General features: G+C 38.4%; 1 protein-coding gene across 16 annotated transcripts in view; it reads right to left on the reverse strand.

Annotated features, from left to right (window-relative positions):
- RALYL (RALY RNA binding protein like) overlaps positions 1 to 20,642 on the reverse strand; it is an 836,785-nt gene extending 816,143 nt beyond the window's left edge. For 5 of the 16 annotated variants that reach the window (XM_027089727.1, XM_027089731.1, XM_027089723.1 and 2 more), the window contains exon 1: positions 19,439 to 20,642. The gene's annotated coding sequence lies outside the window, so the exon portion shown is untranslated. Of the gene's footprint in view, positions 1 to 18,857; positions 19,192 to 19,438 lie in introns of those variants that run through there. The other 11 variants (XM_027089735.1, XM_027089728.1, XM_027089721.1 and 8 more) reach the window with 3 other exon arrangements.
- Between the last annotated feature and the right edge of the window lie 3,101 nt (positions 20,643 to 23,743).

The raw sequence follows: 23,743 nt of genomic DNA on the forward strand, positions 1-23,743 counted from the left end.
GACATAGGGCAAGTGACCTAAATTTTCAGTTCCATCATCTATAAAATGGGGATAATAAAACACCTACCTTTCAGGGATCGTGTCAATACTAGAGACAATGACTACAGAATACCTGGCACATGGTTGTATTCAGGTATTAGTGCTGATTTTTACTTCTCATCATGAAATTATAAAATACATTAAGGAAGAAACCAACATTTAACATCATACACAACTCTATTATCACTCACTAGAATTACATGAACAACATGGAGATTACACTAGCCATTGTATATCACTGCCAAGCACACCTTAGGCAGGCAAAGTTGGTTATGATGCTGCTGCTGCTGCTGCAATTTATGGAAACAAAGTGGATAATCTATGTACGTGTGTCTCTCATATAAGCATGATCAGTACAGAGTCTCATTTTAAAGAACTAAGATTGTGAAAATAAAATGTAATAAAAAATGTTGAGCCAACTACAAATAAACTTTCAGTGGCCCATGACCTTACTTGGATTCTTCAAATGAGTAAAACAAAGCACAGTACTATATTATGAGCATTTCTCCATTTTCTGCTCCGGTAGAGGGAATGACTCAGAAGAGCAGATGATGTACACTCCATTTCTATTTGCATTCTTCAATAAGTACTTGTATATATTTTGTTTACATCATAGTAGCCTTGTCTTTCTTGGAGGCTAATGGAATAATGTTTCTTATGGACGATGCATTAATTGAGAAAGAGAAGCAGTTCGTGCTGCCACTAGCTCTATCGAGGCTTATAGTATGGTATAGTAATATAAGAAGTTTGGTAAAAAATATCCATTGTGAGAAATCTATAATGTATTGAATACCAGTTATCAAAATGTTATCAAGACTTAAAGGCTTATCAGCTGTTAATATAGACTCTGCAAAAGTAATTTTAAATTATAAAAAATAACAAGACATATATATACACATATGTATATTTATGACTAAGCTTGTACAGTTCTGAGGCTATAAAACTAGAGAGCATATAAAGAAGTGAGATTCATTTTTAAAACATATCAGAATATCGACCCTGATGTCTGTATTGTCAATCCAAAGTTATCAGCTTCACAGATATACACTTATTCCAATGTTGTTGTCATACTCCTCTTTAATAACTGCCTTTGTGTAGGTTTTGCCATAGGAGAAAAGTAGCTGCATTAATTCATAATCACACTACCTAAGTTGTCAACCAAAAGCAAATAAGATGAGAGTACAGAGAAGCAGCATACTGTACAAATAATGATAGTTGCCTATTCAGAAATAGTCATTGTATTGGAACATATACACGTGCATATACACACACACAAGCACGCACGCGTGCACACACACACACACACACACACACACAGGTGGGGGTGGCAAGGTAAAGGAACACTACACCAGAATGCTAAATCTACTTTGTAACGTTTTTTATTTACCTGATGGGATTATAACACTGGTTGCCATCCCAATAGCACCTTAAAATAAAACCAGGGTAATTTTAATATGCAGACTTCCAAGCTCCACCATAAATCCCCAGAAATCTGAGTCTGAAAGCTGTAGTCAGAGCACAGAGGATTTTTTTCTGCTCTCAGATGCTTCTAAACTCGATATAAGGCCACTGAGTTAAAAGACAGAATCCATCATTTATAAAAAACATTGCCATGTGGTGGTTCAGTTTATGAAAGGTGATGCTTACAGCAGCCATTAGAGTTAGATATTATCATCCCCATTTTCCAGATGACAAAAGAAAGCTTTCAAAGATTAGGATGCAAAGCCAATCGGTATCTGAGTCCAGATCTGTCTGATTCGAAAGGTGTGCTTTTCACAATACACCAGATTTAAACCAAAAAGCTTCCATGGAGTTTATAACTGGGGTCACAAAGTGTCCAGTGAAAGGATACTCACAAAGAGCCAGCGGTGTATTTTGTTCAGTAAGCAGTGGTGTTTTGAAAACTGCATGTGAATCTGTTGGATGTCAGCAAATTTCCAAAAGACAATACCTCCTGAAAAAATAGTCTCCTTGTAATATCTGACATGAAGAGCTTTTTGAGGGGAGGGACTATATTTGCAATATTTGTTAGTTAACTCGTTTTTAATGTTTTTATTTATTACTATTAGTGTGTGTGTGTGTGTGTGTGTGTGTGTGTGTGTATGCAACAAGCTTCTCTAATTCAAAATTAAAGCAGAGCATGGGACTCGCCTGGTGGTCCAGCGGGAACTAAGATTCCAAATACCGTGGGGCAATTAAGCCTGCATGCTGCAACTAGAGAGCCCACGGACTCTGGGACCCGCGCTCCACAACTAGAGAGAAGCCTGCACGCCCCAACGAAGAGCCTGCACAGAGCAACGAAAGACCCCGCACCCGATGCAGCCATAAATATATAAATAAATAAATAAATATTAAAGCAGAGCATTGCATAACTCCCAAAGGGATGGTAACTTCATGTAGCCGATACGATCTTCCATCTCCTTCTTTCTTATTTATCTCTTTCCGCCCAGATTGCTAGATACAAAATGTTAGAAACAAAAGACTTCATATTTAGACAGGGCTGCTACTCTCAGGTAGCCATGTTCGAGAACGCTTTTATGTCAAAAAAGAGCAATTTCAGCCTTGTGAGCCCTGATTTAAAACTTCCTTATTTTTTTTGAAATTACACATTTAAATAAATAATAGATTTGAATAACACTATTTAAGTGCTCATTTTTGTCCATCATCCCAATAATCAGACAGGGTAAAGGAATTTTTTTTTTTTTTTTTTTTTTTGGCGGTACACGGGCCTCTCACTGCTGTGGCCTCTCCCGTTGCGGAGCGCAGGTTCCGGACGCGCAGGCTCAGTGGCCATGGCTCACGGGCCCAGCCTTTCCGCGGCACGTGGGATCTTCCTGGACTGGGGCACAAACCCGTGTCCCCTGCATCGGCAGGAGGACTCTCAACCACTGCGCCACCAGGGAAGCCCAGGGTAAAGGAATTTAATGCCACTCTCTACAGATGAGGAAACTGAAGCTCAAAGAAAGTGTGATTGAGCACAAAGGCCAGGGCAGGAATTACACACAGGTCCTTGTGCCTGCACTTGTAAGGCCCTTCCAAGGTTCTCCCTTCCTGAGGAGTTGAGAACCCTCCTTCTGGAAAGCCCATGCTCCTCCTGAAGGTATTAAGAACCATCACAAGTACAACAATGCAAAGAACTGACTAGTTAAAAAATTTACCAGGCACAGTTAAGCTCTTTCAGCTCAGAGAGTAAGTCTGAAAAGGTTGATTGATGTACTAATTACATTTTGAGGAGAAAATAATAACTCATGATAACTTTTCTAAATTTGTTAGTATATTCTGATTTACCTAGATATAAAGATAGAAAATTCTGACTTTTTTTAAACTACTATTTTGTAAAAATAATAATAATAATAATAACTCTAAAAGATTTTGGTTCCTGTAGTAATGACAACTTTCTAATGCAAATACTCTCATTACTGATTTCACAATTTAATACTTTACAGAAAAGAACTTTGTGTAGCCAATCAACTTCAGTGTTCCTTAGAGTCATGGGATATGTTTGCCACCATACATAAGGGAAACTCAAATTGTTGACTGAAAAATGGTGAATTTGATCTATACTTGACAGTTGGTAACAGGATTTTGCAGCTAAAATCTTTGCTCCTAATAATACTTTAACAAATTAAATGTATTAATAACCTTTTTAAACAGCAAATTGTGAACTCTACTTTGATAGACTCTATTTTTGATAGACCAATTTTCCTTAATAATTTCTCCCTCAGCTTCCACAGAATTACACAATCTTTCCAACTTCCTCACTGGTTTGCCTTGCTTTCACCCACTAACATTGGACATAAATGCTATACAAGAAGCTCTTCCCTGCCTACTATTCCCTATTCTCAGATTCATGCATTTGCATTTCAACTATTACATATCACCTCCACAGAGACAATTCCAAACTTGTGCTCCCTATTCCTAATGCATCAGTCAGTTATTCTATCAAATGATAACTTCAACTACTCACTTAAAAACCTAAATTCATATTGTCCTCTAATTTGAATGTTTATAACATTGATTCAACCCTTAATCATATGCTCCCACTGAACTGTTTTTCCAGTGTCGCATGTAGATAGTCTTGATGAAATAATTAAATTTTCTAGTAAGAAAAGTGCCCCTTAAAATGAGTAGCTTTTTTTTGTTTGTTTTTGTCTTTTTTTTTTTTGCAGTACGCGGGCCTCTCACTCTTGTGGCCTCTCCTGTTCCGGATCACAGGCTCCGGACGCACAGGCCCAGCCACCATGTCTCATGGGCCCAGCCGCTCCGCGGCATGTGGGATCTTCCCGGACCGGGGCAAGAACCCATGTCCCCTGCATCGGCAGGCGGACTCTCAACCACTGCGCCACCAGGAAAGCACAAAAATGAGTAGTTTTTGAGTGACTGAGTAAAAAACACTTCCCCAGCTACTCAAATGAGGTCTCCTAATTTTAGGTACCATGAGAAAGGTTGGAATTACCTCCAGATCATCCACACACTAATGTCATGGATGCAAACTCCTTGAAATCCAGAACTGTGATCTAGTTTCCTAGTATTTCCCACAGTGCTTAGAATACTTGAAACTTGTTAAGTACTGAATCACACGTCCCTAAAATCTGCATGTTAAGGTTCTAACCCCCAGTACCTGGGCATGTGACTGTATATAAAGATGGGGCCTTTGAGAGGTAATTAAGGTAGTATGAGATCATATGGGTCAGATCTAACCAAGTATTACTGGAGATCGAGACACCAAGGATGTGAGCTTATAGAGGAAAAGTCATGTGAGGACACAGCAAGAAGGCTGCAAGTCAAGGACAGAGGTCCCAAAACAAACAAACCTGCTGACGCCTTGATCTTGGACTTCTAGCTTCTGGAATTGTGCGAAAATAAATTTCTGTTGTTTAAGCCCCCAGTCTGCAGTATCTTGTTATGGCAGCCCTAGCAAACTAACATAATACTCATCATTTATTTGCTGGATTGATTAAAACTTGTAATTTGCTATTTTTCTCCTTCTCAGACCACACTTTTTAAGGCATATGCACAAAGATAAATGCCTTGAAATTATGGATTTCTCTTTGTTCTTTTTATTGCTAACTTAGTGTTTTAGAAAAGCTCTGCTATTTCTAGTCCCCACATCCCCTACCAAAGATACATTGAATTTAGGTTACTTGTTCCTTCAAATAATGTGCTGTAGTGGAATCAAGGCATATTGAAAAGATAAAACATCCAGGTAAAAGAGCGGCAGGGGTTTCTCTTCCAAACACCCTGCATATGTGTTGGAGGGGGATTGTGCAATATTTTCAGGTTATAATATTTTTAGAATCCTCTCCAATTCAAACTTAAACAGATCAGTCCTTAAGTCCTGAACAGGAAAGGGCTTCATACAGTTGATTTCCAGCCATATGGCCTTCCTCATCCTGAACTGTTTATGTTACCCTGAGACACTAGACACAAGAGCTATAAGGGAGAGATGGGAGTAAAACGTATAAACTGTTGTTACTTTAGCTGGCTTGAATCAAGGTAGCAACTGTTCAATAACTGTATATTGAGAACATTATCTGAGGTCAATGGCTTTGAAGACATGCTAAGGGGTCAACACACGTTTTGCCAGCCAAAAAAAAAAAATCAACATCAGATGAAAGACTGTTATGGACTGAATGTTTATGTCCCCTCAAAATTCGTATGTTGAAACCCTAACCCCCAATATGAGAGTATTAGGATGTGAGGCCTTTGGGAAGTGATTATGTCACAGGGTGGAGACCTTATAAATGATATCAGTGCCAATATAAAAGGGACCCCAGAGAGCTCCTCCCTCACCTCTTCTGTCAAGTGAGGATGAAACATGAAAACAGCTGTCTATGAACCAGAAAGACTCATCAGACACTGAATCTGCCAGTATCTTGATCTTGGACTTCCCAGCCTATAGCACTGTGAGAAAAAGTTTCTGTTCTTTGTAAGTCACCTGGTCTATGGTATAATTATAACAACCCTAACAGACTAAGACAAAGGGTCATATTTGTAAATAATAAAATCTTAGGTAACACAGCATATATTATGAGATGACAGTAACCTAGTGGGTTAGAATTCAGAGCCTCTCATCAGACTGACCTGGGCTGAAGTTTTGGCTCTCCTACTTACTAGCTCTGTCACCTTGGGCAAGTAACTTAATCTCATTGATTTTCCATTCCCCAGTCTATTATCTATAAAATAGGAACAGAAATAAGGAACCTCAGAGACCTAGGCATGTTTTTGTTTGCCTAGTCCATAGTAAGAATTTAAATAGCAATTATATATTATTTTTTAAACCTAATAATAGTGAATACTCTTTTTGCTTACTAAAATTATGTTTTAAGAGTAAATTATTTTTGGAAATGATTTTGGAAATACCCACATAATCTTTCTTCGTGAAGAAATTTGTGACAGTAGTTGAACATATGGTATACACAAAAAAGATACATTTAAGAATTCACCAAATATTATAAAAAAGCAAAATGTCACAGTGGTACTTTGGGGAGCACAGTATGGTGAGATGACATTTTTGTAAAGATGACATTTTTGTAAAGTAAATAATAGATGAAGACAAAGCAGAGTAACTTGATTTAAGTAAAAATTGATATTGATCAGGGATACGTAAAAATATAGAGGTACAACCTGTAGGCAGTAATAACACACAGAGTTATAATGAAAGTTTATATGCATTCTTCCTCTATCTCCCCTCCTCCCTCTCCTACTTTTTCTTTTTTCTTCTTCATTTTTCCTTTCTAGAGCTGCAACAATGTCAGGAGAGAGGTCTGGAACAGGAAAGGAAGATCTAGTGATTCTGAAATAAAAAGACTGCAAACATGATGGTATGGGTTCAGAAATTAAATACAACAAAATGTTCTCATATTTTATTGGTTCACTAATCTAAATTATTACTAAAACTATACTATCTGGAAGAGCAAAAAGCATAGATATTTCTGAACTCATTTTACAGTTTTTATAATATTTGTTTCTGATAAGATATTTTTATTTGAAATATTAAATAATCTCAACATATTCCAAAATAAAATTCATTTTGTCAAACACTGGACTCTATTTTAGGGCATAAAATGTGCATGAATACAAAGTCACACACATATTAATTTTCTGCTGGCCTCTTTTGCTCCTCAAAAATCTATCATTCCTGTCATCTCCCAATTTTCTTTCCAGATAGCCCTCTCTAAATCTTGTGTTGCTTTTGTCCTCTTCCTTGGCCCTTTTATAACACTTTTCCTGCTACACATTTCCCCTGTACGCTCCCATATGTTCCTGACTTTGGATAACAATGTCAAGAGAGTACTGTCAAATCTCCCAACCTGAGGACCTTGCCAAGTCATTGGAGAAGAGGGAGAAGCATTGCTTCCAAAATTTTCAAGGGTCTTAATGACCTAAATAACCATAAGTAATCACTGTTACTTTGTTTAATTCTGATAACTTCATGCATTGCCACTTTTCACATGTACCATTTCCTTCCCCAAGTAGATGGTCAGTTCATGAGGGTAGGCCCAATGTCTGGTCTTGTTTTGAAACTTTAAATCTCTAAAACGCAGTGACTTAGATTTGGTAGATTCCCAACAAATATTGGCTGAATGAACGAACAAGTGTTCAAAATCTCACCAATTATGCCCAGAGCAGAAACACTATGGAAGACTCTGAGAAAACAAGAACTGGAACATATATAGCAGCACAGTTCCAACTGAAAGCATTGTGTGTTTTTAAATCTTCTGTACATAGGGAGCTGTTGTGAGTGTGTCTATTTTGTTACACAAATGTCACTGACCTATTGATGTACACATCAAAGTATCCCTTTTTCTCCACCTTTTAAATAAGGCACAGTGGTGTAACTCAAGTTGTGAAGCCAAAATGTCTTGGGTTCAAGTCTTTACTCAGCCATTTGACAGCAGTGGGACATTTGACAAGTCACTTGTTTGATCTTCAATTTCCTCCTGATATTACCATCTAGGGTAATAATAAATTCCTTCATGGTGTTACAAAGATGAGGCACAACATGACTAAGCACTTAGCAATCAGTCTGATCCAGGAGGGATGATCTATAAATGGAATGAAGCAGTAGCAGTGCAGCAACAGAACTGGCAGTAGCAAGTGCTACTGTCTATCTACCTGCCAACTGGACGTCTGATTTTAATAAAGGAGTTTGAACTGAACTCCAAAATATATAACAGATACTCTATAATGTTCTTTTAAATATGAGTCATTTATTGCTCTATTTAGAAAGTACTGAACTGCAGTATTCTATATTTTTGGTTTTGATCAGTTATGTTCTTATAACATTCAACTTTGGGTTGCAGTATCATTGCAGAATTTATTTCTGTATTACCTAATAATTCTAATCAAACACAAACAAGATAAACACACACACACACATACTATATATACATATATATGTATATATATATATATACATATATATATACTATATAGACATACTATATATGTGTGTATATATATATATATATATATATATATACATACAGCTTTCATAATGTTCCAAAAGAAAGGACTAAAATCCCATCAGTCACAAAAGAAAAAAAATTCCTTTATGGCATCAGTTGATCATAAACTTCCAAGAATGTCATTGACACTTTCAGCACGTTTCAAAGTTTTCCGTTTCACTTTTTTCCCTGTCATCCCCTTATGAACTTTTAAAAGCTGTTAAAAGTGACCCCTTCAACACTCAGCTTCTCCTCACAACACTTTCAACTTCTCAACATCAGCAGCAACTGCCTCAGTTAGCTGCATGCCTTCCCAAACTCTGAAATGTGTCATCATTTGACTGTGCTCCACTTTCAAAATCTCGAAATACAATATTCTCCTCTGATCAAAACCATCCATCCTTGCACCTCTCTTATCCTATTAAAAACAGTGAACTTACTATTACTTTTCATTTTGACCTTCAGGCTCCCAAATCTTCTCTGTTCTTAGTCGATTCATCTTCTGTAGCTGCCCTTGCCTCCTTCCCCAGCCCAGATTTATGGTCAGTCTGCAATAAAATATCTACTACACCTAGAAAGCCCAGCTCTTTGCTTTACGTTATGCGTGCCTTGCTAATCTCCTAATCAAGGAAAAATCAATTGTTTGTTGACCCATTCAAATTACATGTTGCGTTGCTAGAGAGAGTGATGCAATTGTGTCAGCTAGTGAAAACAAATGGTTAATTTTGCCAACTTCCTCCTTATGGCTGTAGACTCTTTGTATAGACCTCTTGCATATTCTCTGCTAAATTCCTATCCCTATGCTAGTTAATCTCAACCTACCACCTTGAGTTTACCTGAGAAAACTAATCATTAGATGGCAAACTCCCTGCAGGCAGGGTCCTTAACTAGTCTTACTTACCACTGAGTCCCCATCCTCCAGTACAGGGCTGAATAAATAATGAATTTAGTTAACTAACAAACTGATACAATTCCCTTCCTCTTCTAAGATGTGACCAGCCTCTTCTTGTGCTACTACTGATCATACCAACCTTCTTAGAACATTCTGAAACTTGCTCCTGAAAATTACTTTCCTCCCCCAATACCTCTATCTCTTCTTGCTAAGGGAGTTCCATCCTGAAAAAGGTAAATACACATCCATAGATCCTTTATTATGGCTTAAAAATAATCCCTCCTCCAATAATATTACTCCCTTGAATAATATTTCATTTCTACAATTAACACTTAACTGAACTTACTTCTTGTCTTCATATCTTCAAAGAGCCCATGTGACCTTAAACATGGACAACTGGATTTCTGCTTGTATTTAACCCTAATATGCACATTTTTTCTCAATGACAACTAACAGACTTTTCAACACTTTTACTGAAAATATTCAAACAAACAGATAATTTGAAAGAATAATACAATAAAATCTGAATAATCACTCCCTGGATTCAAAAATTATTAACAAATGATTTGATTTACAGACACACACTTTACCATGACTTATATGAAATTAGGTTGCAAACATCATGGCATTTATCCCTAACTAATTCAGCATGCATCTCCTAATATCACTTATAACCTAGCCCATGTGCAAATTTTCCCAATTCTACCAAAATTTGATCTTTTTTATAGCCTTTTTAAAAAAACTGAGATCAAATAAAGCTCCAAACACTGCATTTGGTTGTCTTTAGTCTCTTTTAATCTAGAAAAGTCTCCCCACAGTGATAATGTCTTTTGAAGAGACTAGGCCACATGTCTGGTATCTTCATGAAAAATACTAAGCCCTGTGAATTTGTATGATTATTTCCTCATGGTTCAGTTTAACAGCTTCCACTTTCCCTGTATTTTTCTGTAAATTAGAAGTTAAGCCTAAATAGGTTTTAGATTCAGCTTAAAACATTCTGGCAACAATATTTCACAAATGGCTCTGAAGACTTCATACTGCATCCATCAAGAGGCTTATGACCTCAGGCTATTAGTGACACCGGGTTCGATCACTCAGCTCTTTAAGGTAAATGCCAAATGCAATTAAGAAGTAATCCTTGGGCTTCCCTGGTGGTGCAGTGGTTGAGAGTCCGCCTGCCGATTCAGGGGACACAGGTTCATGCCCCGGTCCAGGAAGATCCCACATGTTGTGGAGCGGCTGGGCCTGTGAGCCATGGCCGCTCAGCCTGCGTGTCCAGAGCCTGTGCTCTGCAACGGGAGAGGCCACAGCAGTGAAAAAAAAAAAAAAAAAGTAATCCTTGAGCACAAGGAGAACACGTTATTCCCCAAAATATTTGTAACTAATGGTTTTAGCACCTGTTGATGATTCTTGCTTGAATCATTTATTTCAATGTGAATTACAAACAGCTAATTCTAGCATTTCTTACACTTACATATTTTGTAAAGAAGAGCTGTCCTTCATCAACTAAACAAGAGTTCCTCCTAATAGGAAAGCCAACCATTTATTTCAATTTATATTATTTTCAGAATCGATTTATTAATATTTTTTTTTTTATTTAGAGTATCAGGATGGACTCATGGGCTTTATTCAATGTTTTACAGTCTGTTACAGTCACTCTTGTTGGAGGAGGTCACTGAGAGGATGTGACCACTGGTTGACCCTAGAGTAGGATCCAAACAATCAGAGGCTTCCTACCCCCTCTCCTGTCCTTGTGTTAGGCAGGAAGCTAGCCCTGAGCAACAAGAGGTGGTGCGCCCCATAGCCGCCTAATCCTGCCAAACAATCTGCCAACCCGGCCCCAAACATGCCCCCATCAGTACTCCAAAACAGTCAGGGGACCAGAAAGATCCCCCACTGGCCGACTGGAGGGACCTTCCGCACTCTGGCCCATGTACACACCTCACGCTATCATGTCCATAGATAAACTTTGACGGCCATTAGGTTCATTAAATGTTCATAAATATTCTACGAATACATACATCTGATTATAACAGATTGAATTATGGGAAGGACATGCGCAGCAGAGCCTCTTGTTATATAACCTGCAGCTGTCAATCAAAACTGTCAATCAACAACCTTGCCTTAAAAACTCTATACCCCAGCCCTCCCGGGCCACTGCCTTTCTTGGCCTGGCCCGCCTCTCTCTTGAGGTGTTCTCTCTGTTCTCTCCGTATCTTCAATAAACTCTCTTGCAACAGTTAAGACCTCAAATTCTTCTTTGCGTCCTTACCAACAACCGAGGCCCACGGGAGGAGGGGTCTCCAGACCCTCTTCCACTAACACTTGGAATGCATATTTAGGCACTTCCAGGACTCAGTCTTGAGAAAGCAATGTGTTGTTAAGAACATCTGGACTGGTTACATGACTGAACCCCATCAAGGCTTCTATACAGGGATTCCCCCACTTCACATTTACTAAAGACCTGCATTAGTACCCATTTTCACTAACTGAAAGAAATCCAAAGAGGATTTTCGTTTTATGAATAAAATCAAGAAGCGAAAATAGCATTCATTATTTTGCATCGAGCCTCATAGAGACAGCACACACCAGAGCATTGAGAGTGGCACCGCCAAGTTCCCTTTGCAGGAATTACACTCAGCATCTCAGCAGCAAGCCCCCGTACCTTTAATTGTGTTTGTGAGCATCTGTGCTTTATCCTGATTTATTTTGTGCATCTATTAGCAAGATGTGTCCTAGGGTAATTGCTTCTTCTCTTTACACCACTTCGGCTTACAAAAGGTTTCACGGCAACGCTCCACTTTCAGAGAGTGGGGGAAATCTGAATAAACTTTTAAGATCCTGGTGCGTGGATGCAGAAATCGATTTGCCTTGCAGCCACCTAAGAAAAGCCTTGTACATAAGTTGTCCTGATTATTAAAACTGCCACCTACCAAGTTGGAGTAGTCTGCCTCTTTCTACAGTCTCTCTTTGCCCTCCCTGTACAGGGGCCAGTTTCTAATTTCACCTGACATTGGGAACCAACAACCACTGATATTCAAATTTATCTGAATTTGGCAACTGGGAGGCTCTTCAAGCTAGTTCCTATTTACAGTTACAGTTTACAAATAAGGTTTATACAACCTTATTTGTCTGGGGTCATTTCCTCACTTCCTGGCACAATGAGAGATCCCAGGCTCATCTTATACTTTTTCTGCCCGGACTTAAAATCAGCAAACTCTCCAGAAAGTTTGGTCCCCTTGAGTGGGAAATGGTATTTAGAAACCATAATTTGTGCACTAGATGTGCTCATTGCTGCTGAAGAAACATTGCTTGGAAGTAAGGAGACAGAGTTAGTAAATCTATTTTTAAAATATGTACAGTATATTTTAATATCTGATAGCTTAGCCCCCTTTGCCCTTCTTTTTCTGAGTTACCCTAGCTATTCTTGCTTTTTCTATTTCTTCTATATTTAATTTAAAATCAATTTACCTAGTTCCAGAAAATCTTCTTACTGGTCGTCCTATTTAGTCATGTTACATGCTCAAATGCATGTACACACACACACACACACCCCACATAAGAATGTGACACATACAATCTTGAGAACTGATCTCTTTATGATGCTGTCACACCATATCCAGAATCATGGAATGTTTTTTCACTTATTTAAGTCTAATATGTCTCATTCATTTAGTTTCTTCTTAAAATTAATAGATTTTAATCACAGATTCAAGGACCTTTTTCTCAGATCTCATCTTCCTTCAAGCCTATACAACATCAGCCTTGCTGAACAACACTCCTCTCTCTACACACACACACACACACACACACACACACACACACACACACTCCTCCCAAGCTTCAGTGGCTATCCTCCTTTTTCTCTTTCTCTTCCTTTAACCAGATCCCTTTACATCCACTCAGAAAAATGCAGGTGTTTCCCAAAGGTCTGCCCCCTAAAGTTTTAATGTAGGTAATTTTGTAACATCTTTCTCTAGTTTTCAGTGTGCTTTCCAGCTCTAGATCTGAATTTCAATTGCATATTGGACATTTTATCCAGGTTAATATTAGAACTTCATGTCAGTGATATGTCCAAAACTGAACCATTCTCCCACCCCCAACCAAACCAGGCCCTCTTCTAGATATTTTTATTTTCTCCTGTTTTGTTTTATACTCCTGGTTTTCAAGATATCCAGATTCCAAAACTCAAAAGCAGCATTTGATAGTCCCTTCACCTTGGCCTCCAAATTCACTGATTTTATGGACTTGCAGATTGACCATCATCTTTGAAATTCATTGCATCACGTTCATTCACACTGCCTCTTCTATAGTTTATATTTCCTATTCTTTACTGAAAAATATGATTTTTAAGTTCCAAGGAAACTATTTAATAATAAAATCCTTTTTCACACATCTGAAGAGGCAATTAAAAACAGCATCCTAAAATAACATCTTGCAGTTATATGTGTTTTATGTTTTTAACAAACAGATAAAATGAGCTTGAAAAATGTCACATACAAATATGTGTAACAGTGAAATTCTGAGGTGGAGAAGATATTGATAGTGAGATGTTGGTAGACAGAAGAGACACCCATATTTATAGATTTACTGTGTTATGAAAGAATTGGCTGTTCAGTTTTCCTTTACAAAAGAATAACTTTCCACATCACACTGCAAAAGCTTCAAGAGTAGAGACTGCATTTTGTACTAAATATTTATGTAGTGCTTTTCCCACAACCTCATCAAAGCCACCATAGACACAGAACCATCTATTCTGTCCTGACCACAGAGCATGAGTGGCTTCTCACAAATGTCCACGTATTGGGTCTGTTCAGAAAATCCTACGGTCCTGGAGAGCTGTGTGATGGCATGGTCACTTGAAGGCCCTTTCAGCACCAGTAAAGAGTCTCTGTGTAAATGGTGCCATTTTCTGTTATTTCTGGCCACAGCACTCAGTAGTAAAAACTTACCAAAATACAGTCATTTTAAATAATGTACCAAGAATACATACATAGCAGTTGTTTTATGCTAGGTAAAAGGAAACAAACAACATTTCATCTCTACAAATGGAGCATCCCTGTACAGAGGGAGAGACACATGGTGTCAATTCAGACATTCCTATCATTTGTCCCTCTACTACCTATGGAGCCTTGAGCAAATTACATATCTCTCCAAGTTTCAGTTTCCCCAAAAATATAAAAATGATGGTATCACTCATGGAGGGGAAGGACACATCGAAGTGCATGTATCTGACACATCAATAAATGTAGTCTTACTTTTCTTTCCCTCTCTTCTTGATTTAATGAAAAAGTAGCCTTTCCCTACTCCAGCCTGTTAACAATTTCCAAACTGACTCAAAAATATGTTGCTCCAGTTATAATTTAGCATATGGCTACCAAAATGTGTATAAATATTTTCTCTAAATACATGGATTAGGTACAAACGCAATTAATTTCCACCGCTGAAGTTTAAACAAAATATTCAACTACATTATTCTGAGCAAGAAAAAAATATATAGATAGATGGATGAGTCATATGTAATTTTATGAAACATATTGATGCAAGTAAAATCTCTAGTTTTTCTTTAATATGAAGGTGCATATTGAGGCATTCCATTGCATCTTTCAGAAAAGCAGGATAACGTTCCTATGATCTCCGCTAAAATTCTCCTCTCCATTTAGATTTATACACGGCCCAAGAAATAAATCTTGCAGTCCTGACCCCAGCTGCGGAGTCTCCAAGGACAGTCCAGAAGACATTTATCCTAAACACTAACTGAAGTTCTCCCACTGCCCTCTCTATGCCTAGGAATGGAAAGAAAAAGGAAATCAACACCTCTATATTTTCCAGAATGCAGTCCCAGAATAACTGCATCATACATAAATTAAAAACCTTTAATTTTATGGGAGAATAAGAAAAGCACAAAATCAATTTTCCACAATGTAAGTTTGCTATTTAACAAGAGTCTAACAAAACAACAAAAAAATTCCCCAATATTTTCTTGAAAATCTAAAAAGCTACACGAAAAAGCAGAACTACTAAAAGTTGGCAATAGCTGGGTTATATATATGTATTCTACATGTCAAGACTTAATAATAAAAAGAGGAGTGATGACAGACATTTATGTAAGACTTGCTAAATATGTAATTAGTTTCTGGTACATTCAATAATCAAACTATTACTTAAATTTTATTTAATAATTATTGTTCTCAAAGTCATGATGTAGTAAAAGTAATTGCCCTCATTGTCACTAATGTGAAAGTTTGTTGCCACTGTCAATTACCGAAGTTTATTAAAACGTCACACCGAATTATGAAAATAGGATTTTAAAGGTATTTATGCATGTCACTAGAAGTAGCAAATGATAATAATAATGAAACAATTAGAAAATAATAACAACAACTTCAGACCAGTAAGGAATTTTTTAGATTAATTTTTAATTTCTTTCGGAGCTCCATAAACAACTTGAAGAATACATTTCAACATTACCTCAGTTTTTCATACACAAAATAGAATTTTCTTAATGGCAATATGATAAAAGAAGTGAAGAAAATAGCTGTATTTTTTAAAGTCACAGCTAATCATCATTTAAAAATAAAATTTTGAAAAGTCAGAGAGGAGAATAAATTAATTAAATTGTAAGTAAAATATTTTCAATTTCCTTTTTAGCATGTAAACAATTCTAAATACTCATTTCACTTCTCTTCTGCTTCCAGTGTAGAGTTTTATTCGATTTGATGCACTGTATAATTAGTGCTTACAATATCTGTAAACAGTAAGCAAAGCATTTGCTTTAGTCAAATGCTTTCAAGAATGTAACAGATATAGGAGCTTTTCCACACACTTCTTGCTAGCTGCTTTAAAAAAATGACTGTTTTAGTTAAGAAACAATTATTCATATAGCATGCAATTTTTCTAACTAGGAAAATATAATTTTTTTGTATATCAAATGTATGTGCATTCTTTTTCTATTCCATTATTTTCACATTCTGATAGCATCATTGTTTTGCACAAATTTGGTAGCTCTTTTAACCACTAGCCTTTCATAAAAATTAGAGAAAATAAACTATCTTTTTTTAAAAAGGCAACATATCTTTTGTAATTGAGTGCCTTTATAAATATGTGTTTGAAACTTTTCCCCCTTATATCTAACACCACCACAGTGTGGCTGCTTGATGCACACTAAGAAAAAAATCAGCGTGCTACTTGCTTGCTTATAATCATGTAAGGATAAAAATAAGAAATAATTAAATGTTTACTTTTAATGATTAAAATTTCTCCATTTAAAAATTCTTGGACAGACCACACACTCAAGACAGAACCCCAGGTAGGGTTTTTTTTCTCTACAATGTTCAAGACTGGGACAAAAAATGTAAAGTTAATTCAGTAATACAGGATTTTTCAAAATGTCCAAATTTGGCATCCCCTAGAAAAGTTCTAGCAAATTCAGCAGGTTGTTTAAAATTTGTGACTATTTCTTTGTTGCATTCAGATAATAAAATATTTAAGGTCAGTTAGTGGTCCAGAAGCCAATTTAATCTTATGTGTCTTCTTTCCCTCATCCTCTACCTTCACCCCAAACCCTCTCTCCCAGTGAAACACTTTTTATTTCCTCTCAGTAAGCAGTAAAAAGTAGTTTGCATGATTAAGTTCATCAGAATCAGGGTGGGTTGCTTACTGAATTTAAGAACAATATTATTTTTCCATGAGAAAACAGTAGGCGGTGCTAACTCTAGGATACCACATTCAAAGATTTAAACCAAAACATTCACAGACCAGGTGACCAGTTTTTTAAAGAGTTGTGGAATTCCCAATATAATTCATGGAGGAGGAAATTTCAAAATTTCAATGTAATAGAAATTTAACATAAGTATGTAATATAATGGACAATCAATATTCCATGAAAACCTACTATGACTAAAGGTTCTTAACATGATCTTTATTTACAGAATACTTGCACAACTAAATATCTATTCCCACTTGAAATCCTATGAACATCTTCTTCCACCCCATTATGGTTTTAATCTCATTTGGAAACATCACACAGTACCATCTACATTCTTAAGACACCAATCTTAAGACACAATTACCTCCATCTTAGGGAAGCAAGTGCTCCTCTTAATGAAAATTCTGGTATTATTACTCAAGTTTTTCTTTCTCACTCACTGTCTCTCTCTTCTAAAAGAACTAAATGACTTACAGTGCATACACCCTACAAAGAAATATTATACACATGCATTGTCTTGCATTTTTAAATAAATGAGCATATCTACTTACATACATTATTATGATAAAAATGATTTAAAAAACACAGAATGTTGCAAGGGGCTTTTTAAATGTTTTTGCTGGCCGTTTAAATCATATGAAAAACTGCATTTTAGTAGAGTGCTCACCACAGCAATAAAATCAAAATTTACAGCTGCGTTACATAATATTTGTGTCAAATCTTTGAACTATGCCCTTCAGGATATCAAGTCTGGTGTATACATGCAACAGGACTTTCTAAACAGAGAAAAGCTACCCTGGGTACAAAAGTAACTCACACTGCTACTTCCGAAGACCTCTGAAATGAGAGAGTGCATTGTGAATTTAGAAATATATAGCTTTCTAAATATTGCAATAAATTTTAATCTTCTGCAGATAAATGATCACTTGCACTCCTCTTTCACCACAAAGAGTAAAGAAATACAGGCATAAAACTTCATTCCACCAACTGAGCTTGCAGACTTAAATATTTGCTTGAAAATCCATAGTGTATGTTATTAACATGTTTGTTATGGGCCCTTTTGTATATTGGATTTAGTTTTTATGCCTAGTTTTATAACCTACAAGAAAACTTAATCTGAGAAGTAAAAGTTATTTCACTTGCCTTATATTTATTTTAACAGAATCCAAATTATACAAAGCTTCAGAATCAAATCATTTAAATAATGGCCTCTAGACAACACAAAATTTATTTGGCCAACAAGTTTTCCAGCAGATTCTGTCACTGTGTTAAATACAGAAAAGGCTTTTTATTACCAACTGTGGTACATCTCCAAAAAGTAGTACCAGATTACACTGGAAACATCACAGGACAATCATAAAATATCATAAACTCTATAGAATACATTCAGCACTGAGTACTGTGCAATGCTATCAACACACCGAAATCTATTACCACCATCACCAACCCCTAGTCCTGTCCTGTGGCCGGTTCTCAGGGGAAAAAAAAAAACCTTTGTCACCACCATGAAGTAGTTAAAAAGAGGGAAAACACATTGTCCCTTTAACACTCAACCTTATGGGTGTAGTCTCATTCATGCAAACTAACAGTTTCGTCCTCAACATTAAACCCAACTGACCATCACAGAAAGTAACTATCTCCCCCCACCCTGGAAGGCTCCAGGCAGTTAAAACCAAAGCAACACAACAGGGAAAGAAAAAGTCCAAAGACAGCACCGCTAAAAAGCCAAACCCTTCGGAACCGGCAAAACAGGCTGGGAAAGACCTACTGCGTTGTTTACTCGATGCAAACAGGAGGCGCGGGAGTTGAGCTTGCGGGGGCCGCTGCCATCCTCAGGGATCTGGAAAGGTCTCGAGCTCCCGGGCCCCGTGGCTAGAAGCCAGCCCCTTCGGAAGATGCTGCCCCTGCCGCTTCTCTCCCCCAGTCTCCCGCGCGCACGTAGGGGCCGCCCCGGCCGGCCCGAGCCGCATCCTCGACCCTCGACCCTCCTGCTCTGCAAGTGGCCCTCGGAGAACTTACAGGGCCCGCCGGCTGCCGCGTCCCCGGCTGGCGACGCCCGGGGCGCACGACGCCGCCCGCTGCGGAGACGACCTGGGCGCAGCCGAGGGAGGGACGGTATTTTGCGCACATCCAAAAACCAGCCCGAAGCCGGGGACTGACTTTGGCTTCCCCTAGCTCCCTGCACGGCTTTCCCCACCCCGGGCTCGGACACTGCCCGGAGCCGCGAGCGCGCACACACGCGCACAAACACACAAAACACACACACGCACATACACACACAGAGATTTCTTTGCCAGGACCAGTGTTGCCATTGCAAACCCGGGAAACGCCTCCAAGGGGACCAAGTACCTGCTCTCTGCGAGCTGCTCAGCTGTTCACTTCATCCTCCGTTGACAAGGAAACCAAACCGCACTTCATTTTTTTTTTTTTTCCAGAAAAAACCTTCCACTGCCATCATTTGAAAATTGATTTACGGGGAGGGGAGGGGGAGGAAGAAAGGATAATATAGATATAGATATCAGGATATCTTTCATAAAATTATCTCGGTTTTTTAAAAAAGTCAGATGTTCAAAAGTCATAGTTAATTTAAAGGAGGAAAAAAGTATTCGCTTAAAAATAATCCCAGTAACCAGCTGCAAGAAAAGTTTCATGTTATCAATGGGTATCAAAAACAGGAGGGAAAAAAACGAATTTGTTCTCCCCGGCTTCCAAAAAGGGCACAAAAATAGAAAATTCATGTCTTTGCTCAGTGGTTTGTACCAGTATTGCAAAACCACAAACTTGTAAACACTGCCGTAAAATCCCACCTATACAAAAATCTTATCAGAAAAAGAGTATGCCAAAAAAAGAGTTAGAAACATGCTTTTTATTTTTACAAAGGAAAAAAAAATAGGCACCATACTTCACATCGCTTTTTCCTTCAAACCAGTTGCATATCTTGCTGGACTTGGGAGTCGCTCCCAGCGGGCACAGTCGCCGCGGACTCCCAGACACAGCGCCTTGTCTACAGAACCATCGCATGCTAGAAAAACTTGGATTCAGGAAAAGGCTCAAAACCATGCTCCTCCAGCTTTCCCAAATATAAACAGTAATCAAAGAAGTGGGAAAAAAAAAAGAAGAAGAAAAAAAAAGGGGGACCAAAAAAAAGAATAGGACAAGAATGCCACTGAGAAGGTACTCACCGAGAGGGAGTAAAATGTTGGAATAAAAATGAGATTTAGGATAAAATACAGTATGGCGGTGGAAGAAGGAATGAAGCGCGTTTTTTTCTCTCAGTCTCTGCCTCAGGCACTGACACGTGACTCGCAGCCAGGCTGACTTGCAGGCAGCCGGGAAGGACCGAGGCTGCGAGAGGGGAAGCCCCACGGAGCCCAACTCCAGCAGACCAGGCGGCGGCGGCGGCGGCGGCGGGGAGCCCGGCGCCTGCGAGCGGCAGCACCAAGGGCGGCAGCAGCTGCAGCTCCCGGCGAGGCTTCCTCCGCTGTGAGCCCAGACGAGCAGGTGCCCCTCACGCTGTGGCTGAGCACACGCACACGCACACGCAAGACAGGCAGGGCGCCGGCGAGAGGGGGAGCCGAGCGGGGCTGGGCTGGAGGCGCGCAGCTGCCGCTAGTACTGCTGCTGTTGCTGCTGATGCTGCTGAGGCTGCTGCCGCGGTCGCCGCCTCCGATGGGGAGCGCGTGTTCTGGGGGCAGCTCGGGGGATGCTGATCAAACGCCTGGGAGGAAGTGAACAACTTGCTGCTCACCTCAAACTTGTTGTTGCTTGCCACTTCCTTGTGTATTCATCTATTTTTCATCTCAGCGTAGTTACCTGGGGAGAGATCCCATCCCTTTCTCTCCCGAAGTTTCACTATTAAAGCCCTACTGAACTCAGTCATTTTTTCCCCCCCTGATTTCCAATTTCTCATCCCTCCTAAACTGCCTTGGCCTCTGCCATTCCCTCCCCCTAGATCTGCGCTTCCCCCTCGCGGTTCTCAGGGAACCTGGCTCAGCGCGCTACGGGGGGCGTTGTCACGGGCAAAGCCACCGTCAATCTTTATTGCCAACAGAACCCACAGCATCTCTTTTGCCGTCGTCAGACAGGAATGTTCGCAGTTTGAAAGACAAAACAAAATCTCTCATTTAGGCAACCTGGTCCGGGGTTTCTTTCTTCAGGTTTCAAAGCGATGGGCGGGGGTGGGGGGGTTCGTTAATTTATTCATTCTTGGACCAGGCATTGTTTGTTTTGTCTGCGTGTGCGCGCGTGCTTCCAAGCTCCTCTGGAAGGTCCCTGATCCATGGCAAAAGGCTCCTGCCAGACTGTTCCCCAAGTTGTGGGCTGGGGCTGGAAGTCAAAGGAGAGGTGCCAGGGAAACAAGTGAGTCCATTGTGTAAGTGCTCCCTGGGAGAGAGTAAGCACTTGGCGGTCGAGAGGGGGAGACGTGCACCGGGAGTGAGGCGGCGGCGCAGCCCGCGAGAGCCCAGGTGGCTGAGCTGTGGATTGTGAAGGTGAGGGTGAGAGGATTACTCCACCTAGCATCTGGTTAGGATGCCTATCGCTTGAACAAAGATTACATCGCTGGATGCAGTGGGATTCTTCTATTGCTTCCTGTTAAAGAATCAGTTTTCTGGGAGCTTGAACACATCTATTTTTCTTCATTTTTGTGCAATACTAATATCAGGACGGTTTCCCTGTGCTGCTTTGAATCTGGGTTGTGTGGCATTAATTAGCATCGCTATGTTTGAGAATGAGCAATTGACACAGTTCTGCAGTTCACAGATTTCTGCCCCTGATCTTTATCTCAATGTTTCCAATGTTGACATTTAAGATAAAATGCCTCTACCAGACATGATCTAGCCTGGACAATTCTGAAAATTAAGTACACATCCACTATAGAGAGCTTCAACAGCAAAGATATTTCTCAAGCACTCTGGTTCAGCATTCCTTGACCACATAAAGTATTAATCCCAATTTAAATAAAAGTTTTAAAATAACCATTAAAATATCATTAAATATTTATTTTGGTGAATTGCCAACTCTATACCCACTTATTATACATACTTTAAGGTGAGATTTGCTGATTAGAAATACTGACTGAGAAAGATGAATGCATCAAAGTGGATCTGGTAATTTTGGAAAGCTTGCTGAGTTCCATTCAGAAATGACAGGATTTTAAGCTGGATAGTATAGATCAAATATTGTGCTTTTCATTTGTAAAATACATTGGGCTTCTTTAAAAAAAAAAAAAAAACTCTCCAAATGTGGTCTTTTTTCTTCTCTGAGTCATGAATTAATTCTTCCCTACCATAAAACCCTTTGTTTGCTAAATTTTCCAAAATTTTCCTCCCATGTCAAAAAATATCTGATTCTAATCACTTAATAAGAAAATACTGTTTAATGCATTTTTTTACAGCAGTATTGAGAAACTCTACTTTAAAAATGAGTTTTGAACCCTTCAACTAGCTTGGGCAGTGCCTGGGTCTTAAAGAGTTATGCAAGAAGAACTTTGAAAAACAAGCTGTTTAGAATTACACTGCAGTAATGGCTGTCAGCCAATCACAGTGATTGTCAGGCTTTTATTATTCAATAAAATGACTCCCCTTTATGTTAAATGCAATTCTGCTGAAGAAAAAGGGAGACATCAATATCCTCCCTGCCTTTTCCCATTACTTATGTAATGACAGTAAGGTGCTCAAAATATTCCATTTATTTTATTTCCAGTGTGCCATTTTTATCTTTTAAGTTGCATCACCATATTAAAACCAAGAGTAAACAAAATTAGACCAAGGGAACTAGTATTTACTGAGCATAGCCTCCCATTTAGTTCTTGTTACTGCTGTATGACATTGATTCTATTATACTCATTTTACAGATTAGGAAAATAAAGTCAGAGGATTTAAGTAATTTGTCAAGCATTCCATTGTTAGTATTAGAGGTGGAATTGAACTACATTTTTATCTGGTTTTAGAGCTAGAATAAAGTATTTCCAAAAAATACATGAAAGATACTAAATATTCTCAAATACTGCTACTGATGCCAATTAATAAATGCATGATATTCTAATTAATTAAGTAGATCTAAAATAAATTTGTGGGAATTGATTTGGCTATATTATTCCCAAGTTAGTAGCACACATATTTTCATACACTTTTTTGATTCCATAAAACACATGGAGAAGGAAATGAAATTTCCTCAAAAGCAGAGATGAAGGGGTTAACTTTTTCTTTAGCAAAGATCTGTACAAAAAATATGATCATGAACTTCCTGGTCACATCCTCAGGAGTTAATGATAGAGACTTTAAAGCAAAGTTGCAATTGTGAACTGGCCCTTTTATATCCATTCTGAAGTAAGCTATGGAAGATTCATAACTGAAAAGTATACTAAAAAGTATACTAAATTTACAATAAGACAAACAAATAATGATGATTAAGGAAAAATCTACTTTGAAATCTATGCTACATAATCTCAATGTTTTTCCATTAGAAAATATTGAAATACATGAATCATATATGCATACATATATTTTGCATATGAATATACACTTAGAAATTATGTGCTACAATATCATGGATTCAATGCACACTTTTACATCCAATGCCCTCAAATCATTTTCTTCTGTTTTGCTTGATAATTTTTTCATAATTAGCTGATTTTAATTTTTGATTAATTTT

Source organism: Aethalodelphis obliquidens, unplaced genomic scaffold, assembly GCF_003676395.1.
Source record: "Aethalodelphis obliquidens isolate GAN/ISIS:26980383/991018 unplaced genomic scaffold, ASM367639v1 scaffold68, whole genome shotgun sequence".
Taxonomy (NCBI): domain Eukaryota; kingdom Metazoa; phylum Chordata; class Mammalia; order Artiodactyla; family Delphinidae; genus Aethalodelphis; species Aethalodelphis obliquidens.